The sequence below is a fragment of the Arvicanthis niloticus genome, chromosome 1 (assembly GCF_011762505.2).
Source record: "Arvicanthis niloticus isolate mArvNil1 chromosome 1, mArvNil1.pat.X, whole genome shotgun sequence".
Lineage (NCBI taxonomy): Eukaryota > Metazoa > Chordata > Mammalia > Rodentia > Muridae > Arvicanthis > Arvicanthis niloticus.
Genome location: NC_047658.1, coordinates 74881490 through 74892005, shown reverse-complemented (window position 1 = coordinate 74892005; position 10516 = coordinate 74881490). Strand labels below are relative to the sequence as shown.

The window sequence follows — 10516 nt, the reverse complement described above, 5'->3', positions numbered from 1 at the left end:
TTAAAGCATAAAGAGTACATGAAGTCAGAGCAAGTTCTTTTGGAGAGAGGATCTGTAGGGAAATTGGTGGGGGAAAATAGGGGTTTTATAATTGGTCATTGTATACATATGTAAAATTTCAAAAGACTGTGTTATACCAAAAATAATAAACCTAAAGGTATAAGATAAAGCAAGCATAAAATCTATTTTAAAATATGATTAGATTCTCATTCTCACATCCCCTATCCTGTAGCAATCTATTATATAAGGTAGAATAGTAGGATTATGGGGGGAGGGGAAGGTGTATAGGAAAGTCTGCTCAAGAAAACCCAAACACTGCTTAATGTCATTACTCCTGGGTAAGATTGAGTCCAATTCTTGTTTTAGGTATATTTTCACAGTGTCATGCTCCAAGGTAGCATGTCCCCTGGAAGTGCTGTTGCTATAATTTGTATCTTTTTTTACAATTTTGTTTATATTTATTGGTATTAAAATTATGTACAAATATCATAGAGGCCACCAATCAATTTGATTGAATCTAAACCCCACTCCATAAGTGGAACCTACATATCTGACACTGATAGTGTTGATAAGAACTTAAGACTAGATAGCTCGTGAGTCAAGGGGAAAACCTTATTATTGTGCTAAAAGAAAATAGCAATTCAATGATTCTCAATTGCATACTGCCTTTCTCAACCTCTATCAGAGAAGCTCCTTCTTGAAGTAGATAAGAATTAACACAGAGACACAAATATGAACAATGTGAAGAAAGTAAGACACATTGGATGTCTCCATTAAACCTTACCCACAAGACTCAGGGATCTATGTAGAAGAGGAAAGGTGAAGAATGTAGAGTCAAAGGTGATGCATGACTCCTAGCAAATAGTGTCTTTCAGACACAACAGGAAATTATGTACGTATGAACACAAACTGTGGCAATATGTCCAGTATCTGAACAGGTTAAAGCCACATAGGGTCACAGCACTGGGAGGGTGAAAGTGGACATGTAGTCCCACTCATAATGAAGGAGCTGTTTTATTCTATTATTTTTTTTAAACAATTCATGTGCCTTAGACCTAAGTTTCTTCTTCTTATTTATTGTCTTTTATGTGTCTCAAATTCCTGAACATTTTGTGCCAGGATATTTTTATATTTAATAGTTTTTGGATACATTATCTACTTTTTCCCTGTCCCAATTTCCTGAACACTTTGCGCCAGGATATTTTTAGATTTAATATATTTTTGGATGAACTATCCACTTACTCTGCTGTGTCTTCAGGATTTAAATTTCTCCCTTCCATGTCATGTAATATATGAGTCTTTTATTGAATTCCTGGGATTTTCATTTTACATTTTACTACAGGCCGGGTTTTCATTGTGACTCTGATTTTACATTACATCACAAACTGTTTGCAGTATTTCATTCAAGTGTTTGTTTTCAGTCTTCATTAAGATGTTTATTCATAACCCCTTTAGGGCCTTGAACACATTTATAAGTGCTAGATTGAACCCCTTGCTTTGTGCTTCAATCCAATTGTTCATCTTGGGGATTGTTGCAATAAGGTTGCTGGCTTCTGGAGGAGATATATTGTCTTGGTTGTTCTCGTTGTGTTTTATACTGTTATTTAGGCATCTGGAACTATGGTATTTGTGGAGTAGGCACCTAGTCTCTGCTTTTATTGGGTGGTTGTTTCACTCTTTGGTTGCTTTGATCTAATCTGATAGTTTGTGGACCAGAAGAATGATGCTTGGTTCTCAAATTGGGATGTCACTGGGTTTTAGGATTCAGACTCCAGCTGCTCTCAGACCTGGTGTTGTGATTGTATCTCTGCATACAGATTCCAATCAGTCTCAGATTACAACAGTGATTTGGTTGAATGGGCAGGTGAGTAGTCAGGTGAGGGATTATGCCTCCACAATTCTTTTAAAAGGGGTTGAGGTATCACTCCATGAAGGGTGGAAGAGGTACCCGGATTCCCTCTATGAATAGCAGTGAGTCTGAAGTAGATGGAGGTGGGCTAGGAGGAAGGGCTAGGAAGGCATGCAGTAAGCAGGTTTAAGAGTACTCTGGAAAAACAAAGATAGAGAGGAAAGAGGGCACAGGTAGCCTACCTGGGTCCCAGCCATGTATAGTGGCTGTGGTGTCCTTGATAGAGCACTAATTCTGCATGATTGGCAGGGAGATATGGCTAAAGGGGGTGACAAAGAAGAACTATAGACTCCTAGGTCCATACTAAGAGGCCGAATCCCATTTGAGTAGGATAAGCAGAGCTGGAAACCGGATCTTATTGAATCTTTCATTGCAAATACCCTGGCTTGGCATGTCAAAACACCTTACCATTACATATGGTCTTGGGTCTGAGGTCTTCTTTTAGCCCACATTTTCCTGCCTAGGAGCTTAAAGACCTAATACATGGGGATGAAAACTCAGCAATAAACAATGAACCTCTGTGGAAACTCTATCAAGAAAAAAGGTGTCTTACAGTTTCTGTGAGAGTCCCATTCTCCAACACCCCCTGTGCTTCTTGTGTGTGCTGTTATCAGATGCAGGAGCTAATAAAGGACATGCTATTATCAGGTCTTCCTTCATTCAACTATTAACATATTTGGTCCTTCCAAAGCTGATCAAATTCTGTTTCTCCTTTCTACCTTGCCATGCACATATTCACTCAGGCAGCACTTACCACAGCTAGCATTGAGATGAGTCAGGCTATTCCCTATCTCTTACCCAGTTTTTCCTTATTCTTCTTCCTTAGTTTCCTAGTAGCCACTAATTACACAAGTAAATGCTAAGAAACGCAGCTTGAGGGTTCATTGTTTTTTATTTTAAACTTTAAAAAAATCAAATGGTTCATATTCATATTTCCAGAATAAAAAAATAACACACATAAGAAAAACTACTCCACAAGTTCAATAGAGGAAAAGCCCTTAAATAACTAGTCAACTAATTACTATAAAACTGACACTTTCTGGTATTGGGTTTTCTACAATGATTATTAGAATTGTGGATGTGACATCACATCTGATGTCTGATGTTCTGTCTTAGCATGGAATCACCATTTTTCCATTATGATATTTAAGTATGTGTCTACTTTCTCTCAGTTTTAAAAGTTTAATGTAGTATTTTCAAGTTTTGCATTTTTGCAAAAAATTCTCACCTTCTGGGAGTGTCACATTTTTTTCTCTGAGAACACATTTAAACCCATATCTGTAATTTTATACAGTTCTGTAATTATTGTGATTTTAGTTATTTGTTACAGAACAATTTTACTTCTTAAATTGTAAATAGTAAGTAGTCATGATATACAGAAGTGGCTTCATTATGACATTTTCCTACAAGTATATCATTTATTTTGATCACTTTTATGATGTTCCCATATTATTATTCTAGACTATCTGTTCCATTTCTTGTTTGTTCTCTTGATGGATCCTGCATTCAATGATGAAAGAAAGCTGTGGCCTCGGAGCTATGATTCAGAGACAAAGAATTCAGAAAAATAAGCTAGAAAACAGCCCAAGAGGATTCATTAATGTACCTTTTCTTAGATTTACATTTGAGAGGAGGCCATTTCAGCTGGGAGATAAGTCCCTCTAAAGGCAGCAAAAGAAAAAAGAAGGCCAAGAGCTCAAGAGACATAGTGTGCTCCACAACAAAGCCTCTGTTTACCACTATGCTCAGATATGTTTAGGTGAAACCTTTTGGACGTCTCTTTCATTTTGGACATACTTCTTTCATATATCTGTCATCTTTGCTCCCAAATGAAAGAAGGAATTAAGAAATTTGAGCGTCTGGACTCAAGACCAGTTGGATAACAGACACGGAACTAGAAGATTTCCTTCCATTAAACCTATTGAACAGAAAGTTTCTACTCATTCTCAGATATGAGAATTGAAAGACCTCTTGACACACAAGACACTAACCAAAGACTGTTACCTGCTTGGCTGTCCTCATATCTACCTCCAGTAAACATCTGTAGATGAAATAAAGGAATAGAACAGACCTGGCACCTGACATTGTAAGAATTCCTTTTCTACTTAACTGACTTAGCAAAACAAACCAATTAGGTACTACTGAAATGTTACTTTTTCCTCAGAAAATTGGACATAGCACTACCTGAGGACCCAGCTATACCACTCCTGGGCATATACCCAGAAAATGCTCCAACAAATAACAAAGACATATGCTCCACTATGTTCATAGCAGCCTTATTTATAATAGCTAGAAGCTGGAAAGAACCCAGATGCCCTTCAACAGAGGAATGGATACAAAAACTGTGGTACATTTACACAATGGAATATTACTCAGCTATTAAAAATAATGAATTTGAGAAATTCTTAGGTAAATGGATGGAACTAGAAATATCATCCTGAGTGAGGTAACCCAATCACAAAAGAACATACATGGTATTTACTCACTGATAAGTGGAGGTTAGCCCAAAATTTGAAACAACAAAGATTCAACTACCAAATGACATGAAGCTCATGAAGAAGAAAGAACAAGTGAGGATGCCTAGGTCTTTCTTAGAAGGAGTAACTAGATACCCAAGGGAGCAAATATGGAGACAAAGTGTGGGACAGAATCTGAAGAGGGGGTTGTATGGGGACCATTCCACCTGGGTATTCATTCCATGGGCAGTCACCAAAAATAGACGCTGATAGGGAGGTCAGGATGGGAAAGCTGACAGCAGCCTGATAAGGCTGTCTCCTTAGAGGTCCCCCAGAGTCTGACATACCTCCTTTGTATTAAATAACCTCAGTCTTCATGCAGTTGAAATGTAACAAAGGTACTCAAACAGCGAGGCTTCTAGTTACCTGAGGTAATGAATATTTCTCTCAGTTAATGAAATGTGCATCCTCAAAGCATAGACCAAAGAAGATGCTAAAGTATGAACTACAATACCAAATTTGTACTGGATTAGTTCCACATTCACCTACTTTGTTGTAAATACACATCACTTTACACTACAGTAACAATACATCAGTTTTGGCAAAGATGCCATTATGTAGAACTTTGGTAGTATAAATGTATATGGAGCACTACTATGACATTTATGTACAGTAATTTACTAGTGTATCTTTGTGTGCTCCTTACTAGTACTTCCATGTATGATGCTGTCCTACATCCTATACATTTCTGTAACAGCACATCTGCGTATAGCTGTACTCAGACATCCATATGTTCTGCATTCTGAGAAGAGTATATTCTAGTGTGAGTACCTCCTTTCCAAGAGTAATTTCAATACCCATATTCAGAACATTTATCAAGATATAATTAAAAGCCAAATTTGGATATTAGCAAGCAAACTTATTTATGCATAAAAGATGGCATTTTATTGGCATATCAAAGTATTAACATAAAGGCTAGTTCTATAATAATAAAATTCAATTGACTCCTCTGTTTCTAGGCAACTAACAATATTACTCAAAATGGACTTTAGGAACTTGACCTTGGGCAATGACTTCATCTTGGTGGGAATTCTGGATGACAGAGGCTCTCCTGAACTGCTCTGTGCTACAATCAGTCCTGTACATGTTAGCTATGACAAGCAATGGGTTGCTGCTCCTGGTCATCACTATGGATGACCAGCTTCATGTGCCCATGTATCTCCTACTTGGACAGCTGTCTCTCATGGACCTCCTTCTGATATCAGTTATTATTCCAATGGCTGTCATAGATTGTTGTAGTAATTATTTAAAAACGGCCGCCCATCAAGCCAACTATCTAAGCTGCAGCAGCTCTGTTGAGCTCAGCTGCCATGTTCTGTGGCCAGAGACCACATGCACACCATAGTTAGAAATGGCCAGCCCTGCCACCCATGAAACTCCAGCATGGGAGATGGCTCTGCCAATCTTCCATGCTGTCTCAGCAAGGCTGGGCATTGCCCAGACCATCCCACCAACCATGTGGGCTCAATACAAATAAGACTCTAATGCTTAGATTATCCAAAGGCTTTATATATTTTGGGAATGAATCAATAACAAGATGCCCATGCAATCAGAGGCATAACCCAACACCCAACCTAGATATACCAACTACCTTTCATTGCCAGAGATGAGCAAACATCCACCTCTATGTTCTCCCTCTCTCTCTCTCATTCCTCCTCGTCTCCTAGCTCTTCCTCTCCTTGCTCCTCCTCTTCCTCTCCTTACTCTTCCCACGCCTACAATGGTTTTTCTGCTCAGAGACAACAGCATCTCCTTTGGAGGGTGTGCACTTCATATGTTCCTAGAACTGGCACTAGGTAGTGCAGAGGACCTCCTTCTGGCCTTTATGGCCTATGACAGGTATGTAGCCATTTGTCATCCTCTAAATTACATGATCTTCATGAGGCCAAGTTTCTGCTGGTTCATAGTAGGTACTACATGGATCCTGGCATCAGTGATAGCCCTAGTATTTACCATCTACACTATGCAGTATCCCTTTTGTAAATCTCGGCAGATCAGACACCTGTTCTGTGAGATCCCTCCATTGCTGAAGCTGGCCTGTGCAGACACCTCCACATACAAACTAATGGTTTGTTTGACAAGTATTTCTGTGTTGATTCTCCCTCTTGCTATTATTCTGGCTTTCTATATATGAATTCTGTTTACTGTACTCCACATGCCCTCAAATGAGGGCAGGAAGAAAGCCCTTGTCACCTGTTCTTCTCATCTGATTGTGGTTGGGATGTGGTATGGGGGTTCTTCACTCATGTGTGTCCTTCCCAGTTAATTCCACAGTCCCAAACAAGACACTATCCTCTCTATTTTCTATACTGTTGTCACTCTGGCTCTGAATCCCCTCATATACAGCCTGAGGAAAAAAGAAGAAGCCACTGGGGCTTTAAGGAGGATTCTTGGAAGACAGTTATTGCCAGCACAATCCACTTTCTATGTAGTTCTTTCTAATCGCTACCTTCTAAACTTACTTCTTCCTTAAAGTCAGATTTCAGCTATGAATACAATCATTCTGGACAAATCAACCCAGTAAAAAAATGTATATCTGTTGAATTAAAAGTATGGGAATGAAACAAACCTTATTAAGTACTTTTTGACCTTTTATCTATGAGATATTTTATAAAATAATTACCCACAGACAGTTTCTATGTGTATTTAAACAAATCACTTCATTCGTATTCAGACAATTAAATATCTCAGTGAGTTATATCCACATAAAAGGCTTCTTCACAATAAGATGTTTTCCTCCATATTGTAAGGTGGTTTTACATAGCAATGATGAGGAGATTCATGTCTTCTGTCAGGGTACTGGGGTTGAAATCCAATGTACCTTTCTTGTATAACTTAGAACTTGCACATTGCCTTTTTGAGCCAGGTCTTTAAGTTATAAATTCCTTGTAATAAAACATCTATTCTATACCATTGTTGTGATATCTGATTATACAATACATATAAAATTTTTCAGTGTAGAAATATTTTGATTATTATCTTGAAAACGATGGTCACATCATAAATTTTAACAGTCTTGAAGCCAAACTTTCGTTGAAGTTTTAAGTGGTAGTATTTGACTTTACATTGGATGCTTTTGTAAAATAACTGTTCTGTTGCTATTAAAAATGACCACTCTCATTGCTCAGATTTTATGTGGTTTTGTCTTGCACAGATCTTGTGCATGTGTCATAACCACTGCCAGTTCATATGTGCAACTGTTCAGTTGTTTCTGAAAAGCACTGTTTCTTTGTAATCATCTACCGCCTCTGCCTTCTACAGTTTTTCTACCTACAATTCCACAATGATGTCTGAGGCTTTGGTGGACGAGGTTTTACAAAAATGTCCGATTTAGAGTTGATCATTTCATAGTCTCCTATTCTCTGTACCTTGGAAAATTATGGGTCTCTGTGGTAATTGCCATTCTTTGCAAAGAGAGAAGCTTCTCCAATGAGTCTAGAAAGCTGCGCTGGTCTATATAGAGAAGGATAAGTCATTTTAATGGTTTAATACTCTCTCTTCAGCAGAATAATAGCAGTATGTTCCCTCATACATCATATGAGCTGTTGAGATACAGATTCTTGGTTCCAATAACTGTTCCAGATATGTGTTGAATTTTGTGGAGTGAGACTTCAATCCAAATCAAAAGTTCTTTGTTACTTTCATGACTTTCATACTACTATTGCACAAATGGGCTCATCTCACCAGGTGGGTCATTATCATAGCCCACAAAGTCCAACATAGGATTAGGCTGATAATTCCTTTCTTTCTGTTTCATCATTCAGTCACTAATAAAGCTAGACAATTGTTGCGCACACCTCTTCTGTGTCCCCTTCGCCAGCGAAAAAGGACACGGAGGCAGTAATCGGGTAGTTACTACAGACGAGGCTTTATTTCTTGTAACGGCAAAAGCGGAAAAGACCCCAAGCCCGGGAATGGCACTGCTATATATACCCTAGAGTGGCGTGTTCACTTCTGATTGGCTGTTCACTCATCACCCCATATTACGCCCCGGGATGGGCAATGACTTTGGCGCGCCTTTTGCCTTTTGCACCTGCGCAGTCAGTTGGTTAAAAGTGGGAGGACAGGATGTCTGCGCCATCTTGGCACTGCGGCTCCCAACAGACAATAAAGAAGTTTCCACACAAATATCAGTATGATATCTCCATGTATTATGGTCTAAGCATGTGGTGTCTTTCATTTAAATTATTTTATTTATTTATTTCTACTTATTTATTTTTACTTTTGGCATATCATGTTGCAGTAGGCCTAGGTGCATCTTCTTCCATTGTGGCTAAGCAAGGTAGCCCAGTTAGGGGAAAGGGATCCAAAGGCAGGTAACAGAGTCAAATAAAGCCACTACTTCTGCTGTTAGGAGTCCCAGTATGTGGTGCCTTTAGTAACCAATTGTTACCATTATCAAGTTCAGTGGGGGTAACTAAGAGTAATGGCAATAACAAGCAATATTTGCAGGTCTATGGGACTTTACTAGCCAAGAAGTTCAATAGAAATAATCCATTCCTAGCATTGGGCTCTTTGATTTGTTCACCTCTGACGTCTAATAGAAAGTGTTTAATATCTGGCACAGGAATGGAGATCAATAGTCTCTGGCTAGGCAGATCATTGGGCTTATGAGAGAACTCTTAATTGTTCCATTATGGGGTAACTCCATTTAGGTTTTCTAATATATGTATATGCTTGTATTTTAGAAAAATTCTGCAGTAGTAGTTTTTCATGATTTTTCATGTCTTCGATGTTAGTTATCCCTCCTCACTTTTCTCCTCCACCCTCCTTTCTCTACCACATTTAACCACTGCTGTTTTGTTATTCTCTTCTCTCCTTTATATCTCTCTCTCCCATGAATGTTGCTTTCCTCACATGGCCCCTCACTAATTTTCTGACGTGTGGGCATCTTGAAGGAAATACACATATCTAAAGACTCAGAGTTAACATCCATGAATGAATGAACACACGAGACATTTTTCTTGTGTTTTCTTGAATTGAACTCAGCTGAACGTCCTGAGTTCAATTCACACCAACCACATGGTTGCTCATAAACATCTATAATGAAGTCTGGTGCATTCTTCTGGCCTGCAAGTGTACATGCAGCTAGAACACTGTATACAAGGCTGTCTCCTCGGTTCTGCTATCTTTCTTTTCTTCATCATTTATAAAGACACTTAATCTTATACTCTACATCTTTAAAAGCTTCAGCAATGTGATCACGTGACTTACATATAAACCTAAGCACTTTTAGAGTACCCTACCCTCTCTATCCAGCTGTATATGTAGGGAAGGATGGCCTTGTCGGACATAGGTGAGAGAAAAGATCCTTGGTCCCGTGAAGGCTGGACGCCAAGTGTGGGGGAATTTGAGGATGGGAAGGTGGGAGTGGGGGTATATGTGGGGGCACATCCTCATAGAAGCATGAGGAGGTGGGATAGAATGGGGGTTCCAGGTGGGGAGGGAGAAATGGGGTAAGGGATAACATCTGAAATGTAAATAAAATAACCAATAAAAAAACATATACCATTATAGTCCCCAAACTTTTCAAATTATCATTCAATAAATAATTACATTTTGGGACTTGTCCATTGATGTTATATAAAATTACATTTAGAACAAAGCAGTCAGGTACAGACTCTACTCCTTTACTTGCATTCAAATCACATATACATCTGTCCACGAACAGCTCCCATGGGTACCCATCTCTCACACCCAAAACTTTGCCCAAATTTACTGAATCTAAATCCATTGTATTTTTCGTCTTGGTGCCCAACATACACTCCATAATCCTTCTGCTTTAGGACCTGTTCTTTTAGCCTATTTTATGCCCTTGTCAGTTCTGCACCTCTTTCTACATGTCATTTTATATTCCACTAAATGATAACTTGATAAAGAAGTTACCAACTTCAGTAACATGCCCTGAAACCCAAAGACATCACCAAACTTCTTTTGTATTTGACTCATCATGTTTAATATTATACAATACACTCTTTTTTAATGTGTTAAGTATTCCTTTCATGTCTGATCTCTCTCCAAAATTAAACCAAGTAAAGCAAAACTCCTAGAAATGTGAACCATACCATGTGCAGGTTGTCAACAATTGTCC

General features: G+C 38.6%; 1 pseudogene; it reads left to right on the top strand.

Annotated features, from left to right (window-relative positions):
* Positions 1-5406: 5406 nt before the first annotated feature.
* Positions 5407-6898, top strand: LOC117714882 (olfactory receptor 2AG2-like; annotated as a pseudogene).
* Positions 6899-10516: the final 3618 nt, after the last annotated feature.